The sequence below is a fragment of the Petaurus breviceps genome, unplaced genomic scaffold, assembly GCF_028583685.1.
Source record: "Petaurus breviceps papuanus isolate PSGF00001 unplaced genomic scaffold, PetGlider_PUasm1.0 90702, whole genome shotgun sequence".
Lineage (NCBI taxonomy): Eukaryota > Metazoa > Chordata > Mammalia > Diprotodontia > Petauridae > Petaurus > Petaurus breviceps.
In genome coordinates this window covers 9543132-9549111 of record NW_027187317.1, presented here as the reverse complement: position 1 = coordinate 9549111, position 5980 = coordinate 9543132, and positions in this window count along the sequence as shown.

Genomic DNA, 5980 nt, shown 5'->3' with positions numbered 1-5980 from the left:
CAAATGCCTAATAGTGCCTGGTACAGAAGATGTGCTTAGTAATCATTTGAGGGATCAATGAATATAATGAATGGAATCCCTCTTATAGAACAGTCCTTTTTTCTTTAGTAGAAACATAACTAAATTGACCCACATATAATCAAGGCAGGGTTTTTAAAAAGAATCTCAGTGTTCATTTCTTCCAAACTCCCATTTTCCAGCAAGAAAACCAAAGAGAAGTTGGCTAGAGCTAAAAGTTTTTAGGGTAAAGTGGCTGCCTCTTCTTAGGTTATTCCATTAGGGGATAAGTTCTTAGATTCACCAAATATGAAAACTATAAGAGCAGACCACATGCAGCCCAAAACACTCGTAACTGCTGTGGGCAACACATAAAAATGTAATTGGAAAATATTTTTAAGATAAAAATACAATACAACATAGATAATATTACATTTTAAAAGCTGTCAGTACATTACCCACAGGGATCCTTATGTATGGCTTAGTGAGTCCCACTTCTATTTGATTTGGATACCACTGATCTAGTCCAACTTGCATTTTACTTATTTCTATTTACTTTATTATTTCTCTTTATCTTAATATCTTTTGCTTCACCCTCTTTTACAGTCTCTCTCCCCTTTCCCATCCAGGGAGTCATCCTTTTTAACAAAATTTTTAAAAGAGAGAAAGGGGAGAAAAGCAGTTCAGAAAAACCAACACATCAACCTCAATGACAGTATACACACTGTTTTTGAAGTATAGTCCCAAATCTCTGCAAAGAACAAAAAGAGGGGCATTTTCTCACTTCTTTTTCTTCCCCAGGAATAGACCTGGTTGTTGTCATTACACAGTCTGTGCAAACTGCTACACTGCTGGTGGGGTTGTGAATTGGTTCAACTATTCCAGAAAGCATTTTGATATTATGGTGAGAAAGTGACCAAAATGTTTGTACTTTTTGATCCAGTGATTTCTCTGTTAGATATGTACCCCCCAAAATAAAAGGCCTTATATGCATCCAAATATTAACAGTAGCACTTTTTATAATAACAAAGAATTGGATACAAAAAAGATGCCCATCAGTTGGGGAACATCCCTACAAGTTTCAGTATATGAATGTAATAGACAGTGATTGTGCTATTAAAAAATGAATGTAATAAAAACATAGGTGCAATAGAAGATTTCTATAAATGGAAGTAAAATAAAACAAAACCAGGAAAACAATCTACACAATGACCTAAACAATATGAAGTAAATAGAAAGAACTACAACAAAATTAAAAAAAATCAATGCTGTGAAATTATAATTACCTGGATTGCTCCCCCAGCACCACCAAAAGAAATATGAATATACACCTACAACAACCTTTCTTTGCAGAGGTAGAAAACTAGGGATGTGTAACTGTGCATGTAACATCAGATTTATTTGATGTGTTGATTATTTTTACTCACATATTTTATTTCTCATTTTTATAATCTGTTATAAGAGACAGGGATGGGATATACTGGGGAATTAAAGTGACATAAAAAGAAAAGATGTCAATAAAATAATTTAAAGTTAAAGTGTTGAAGGTTTGAATTTTTTGTTTATTTGTTTTGGCTCTTGCCATTTACATTGTTGTAGTCATTGAGTGAACATAATTTTCTTGGATCTGTCTACTTTGGGTCACTAAGTCTATGCTTTGATTCTTTATCTTCATCATGCATTACAGTATGGTGACATTTTCTTACATTCATTTACCACAATCTATTTTCTCCATCTTTTGTCACTACAAAAAATGCTGCTGTGAATATTTGAGTTTATAAGGTATTTTTTCTGTCTTTGACTTTCTTGCAACTCTTTAATTTTAGAGAAGAGGAAAATGAGGTCCAGAGTGGTGAAGAGACTTGACTGACCCCTTCTGTATTTTGAAAATCCAAGACACAAATAGTTTGGTAATTTTGTTCATTTGCATTCCAAGCTCATGATAGTGTTTTTTTTCTTAAAGCAGGACATGTCTTTATAGGAGGTGTTATTTTCAGAAATTACAGATCATTGCTTAGATACCATGATGCAGCTTAGATACCAAACTTAAGGATTACATATTCTGAACACAGAGAAATGGAACAAAAATATCCCCTACTTATCAAATGAGCTAACGAGACCCAGACATTATTGCATTCTTATGATTCTATCTCAGGTCACCTTTGCTTGAATATTGGCACAAAAATATGAAGAATGCAACTTTTTCCTGGCTCACAAAAAAGAAGTTTCTGGACCCTAGTTGTCTCAGATCTGCATGGCTGCCAGCAGGCAAAAGTTCTGCAGACTGATAACTGATTCTTTTCTGTCCCTACCATTCTTAACCCATACTCTCTTTGTGGCAACAAAGCCAATTGTCTCTATTCATGCTGGCCTAGGCCCATCTCACCTGCCAGTCTATTCCTATTAACCTCTCAGGAAGAAATGACAGTCAGAATCCAAACTAGGCCATTGAGTGCAGCCTCAAAGGGGCTTCTAGACAGTGAATTCTTAGTTCTACAAAGCCCCACATTGGAAAACTTAAGGTACTATATGGCACTTAGGTCCTTTCTCCATTTTCATGGAGAGCATGCATATACTCACTCTCTGAAAATAAAAAAGTACCTTCACAGGTATGGAGCATATTCATTTTCCACTAACTGCTCAAAAACACTGAAAATAGGCTCAGGATCCTCACTGGAAGCTAAACAGTTCCAGTTCCCAGGTTTGTATCACTTTCTCTCCTTTTTCAACAGCAATTCAGAGTGCCATTTGGCCTAATATCTCAACTTTGGGTAAGACTGATTTCTGAACTTTTTTTCTGTTTATATTCAAATTTTCTAGTCTTTCATTTGGGACAGTCTTTCACTAATAAATATTTCCACTTGGAGCTACCAGTGTCATTATTTTTTTTTATTTGAATTAAAAGTCACCTAAACAATTATACAAATTGATGGCACACAACTGGGAAAAGGTATTCTTAGCCTTAGACACCTCTAGCATTTCCAACTACCATTTTCATGACCAAAAGAAGATGTAATTTTATAAATGTTAAAAATACATAAATGCTAACCCTTGACCTAACACATAAGGGAACACTTCAAGGGGAGGTTAGAGATATTAAAGGTATATCACTAAAATTTTGAGATTAATACCATAGAGGGTTTTCCCTCAAATCATCCTTTGGGATCACCATCAGAGACAGTGGGCAGATGATGAATGAACCATGAGCCTGACCTCAGTATGAAATTTCTGATATTATTATATTTTTACATTTACTTATAAGGTACAGAAATAGATCCAATGACAAAGGAAAGAATTATCTATCGATCCATAATGATCAAGAACTTTAGATTTGGTTTTCCTTATTTCTGTTGTCTCTTCATGCCTACATCGCTCTAGGTGAATTTGGAATGAAAAAAACAACTTTCTGATCATGCAATGCAAACATTAGTTTCATTGCAAAGTAATCACTCAAGACTGAGGTATTTGTATTAACTTATCTCCTCATTTTAAGCATGTGTTGAATCTTTGGACCTAAGTGTGGAGATGGTTGATGAGTCTCATATCCTTCCTGGGGACATTTCATCCAATTAATCACTCTTTCCAAGCCAAAGCCTAATCTTTGATTTGCTCCTTTCAGACATCATGTCCTATGGATCAGTGGCCATCTTTCAAGCCACTTTCCTGTTTATTGCCTTAAAAGTGGGAAATGGCTAACTGGACAAAGCAAGTCTCCCAAGGACAAGTAGAGTGTACAGTCCTCTAATAAATATTCAGGTCAATGTCTTTCAAAGGTTATTGTGAATCACTTGCCCCTCCTTCCTTCCCATGCTTCAGTCATCTTGCTGGCTCCAAATTTTCGCCCTTTGTCTCAGGCCTCAGCTGCTTTTGGTTTATTGCCTACGACTCCTATTGTCTTTGTCTTTTCTATCCGCTTCAGTGTGTCTCATTTTCCTAAAGTACCTGGCACCCACTTTTCCATAACATTGTTCCTTTGTTCCAGGAAAACATAATTTTAGGAGGCAGCAGAAACACAGTTCCAAAGGCCACAGGGTGACATCCTCTCTCACCTGATCTTTATTCATGTCTGGTTTTTTAATTGCTTTTTTTTTTCCATTTCTCAAGCACCATGCACCTCCCTTCCTCCCTGACAGGAAGGAGCATTTTATTTCTCATTCAAAATGCCTTCCTACTGATCTCTATTCTTCAGAAGTTCCAGAGGCCCCTTGTTACCTGTTGGTTTTTCTCATGTTGGTTGATCTGTTGGCCTTGCTGTAGTTTATTACTGTTTCAACTTTTTTTCTCCTCTTTCCAAACTTAGGCCAGAACTTACAACCTGCTGTCTTTTCTCATCTTCACTATCATTATCTTCAGCCCCAGTCTTCCCCATATGTTTTTTTTTTATTCCAACACTGAGCTCTTTAAAGAAACAAAGAGAAGAATTATGTGATGGCTTCCACCGTCTGAGCATCTGTGGCTTTGTTTGAGTGAGCGCTTTCACATCCAAAGCTAAACCTTGACTTAACACATAAACTCAATTGAGAAGAGGAGTATCCGCATTCAAGCCCACCAATCGGCAGAAGACACAATCAGAGGGTTATTGGCAGGTACCTTCTAATCTCCCTGGTGCACTGAAAAAACTCAATTCATTAAAATAATAAAAAAAGATCTTGGTCCCTCATGTGAGCGGCATGTGATTTTTCCATGAACGTTCAGCTCAGAAGGCACGGTGCCTATTATACATTCCATTTATAAATCAAACACCCCACGTCCTGCGGCTGCACGCTGACATGTCAGCGAGGTTTGGGTCAGCCGCACACACTTTCACATGAACAGCAGATTAAGGCAGAGAGAAAGAGAAGTGGCTCTTCCATTCCCCCCCCCCCACCCTTTACCACCAGTAATAGGCAGATTGTACATTCAAATTGGGCTAAGACTCCAAAACCAAAGTTCCATGAACCACAGGAGCAAAAAAACTTGAGATAAAAGACAAGATCCTTCTGTTCTTTTAGCTTTCTCACCTTTCTTTCTCGCTTCCCTTCATCGTGTTCATTGGGAAGTAATGTGTGTGTTCATATGTGTGATTTAAAGGGTATATCTAGGAAAAGACCGAATAAAATCTAGCCAGGAAATATTTTAGTTTCCAAAGCCCCATGGGGTTGGCAACCCGAGAGTCTTGGAGCATAATTATCTATACACAATGAGTAATGGATCATAGAGGACCCTCACTCAGCCAAGTTTTCTATAGGTTGTCTTAAGGCCATGAGAGCTGATCTTCTAGGCCACTGCCAAGTAACTCTTCCATGAAGACAAGATATGCCAAATCAGACCAACTATATTTGACAGTCTTTTTGCAGTTTGTTCGCTGAACAGTGGCTATCTTGTCACTCTGTTTATGTCAAAAATCTTCCACTTCACCAAGAGATGCCAAGGAAGAGTTTTCTTTAAGAAAATGTCTTCAGCCCCAGGTATGTAATTTCCATCTACATCTCAGAATCATTGCCTTTTGTCATAGATTGGCTATCTAAGGAGCAAAAAGAAGAGCGAATGTATATGTATACTGAAATTCTTTGCCTGGAACTAGATGAGAATCAGAAAGAAAATGAACTGCAGTGATCTGGGAATTTTGCAAGGGCCTTCTTCCATAAGAAATATAAGGACCAGGACCTAAAGAAAAATGATGGTAGCAGATGAAGGATTCAGATACTGTATGAGTATGATAAGGACAGTAGGTAGTGATCTTCAATGATTTTGGTGAAAGAACTAAAGAGGAAGTAAGAAAATGTAAAGGGTTGGGACAGAGTTTTTAATAATACAACTTCCATTTAAAATATATATGTATATTTCATATTTCCATGTAGCACCTAAATTTTATATCAATATCCATATATACATATGTATAACTGGAATAGCACTTAAATTAAAGTGTTGAAAGACATGGATAGAAAGATTAGATAGATAGATAGATAGATAGATAGATAGATAGATAGATAGATAGATAGAT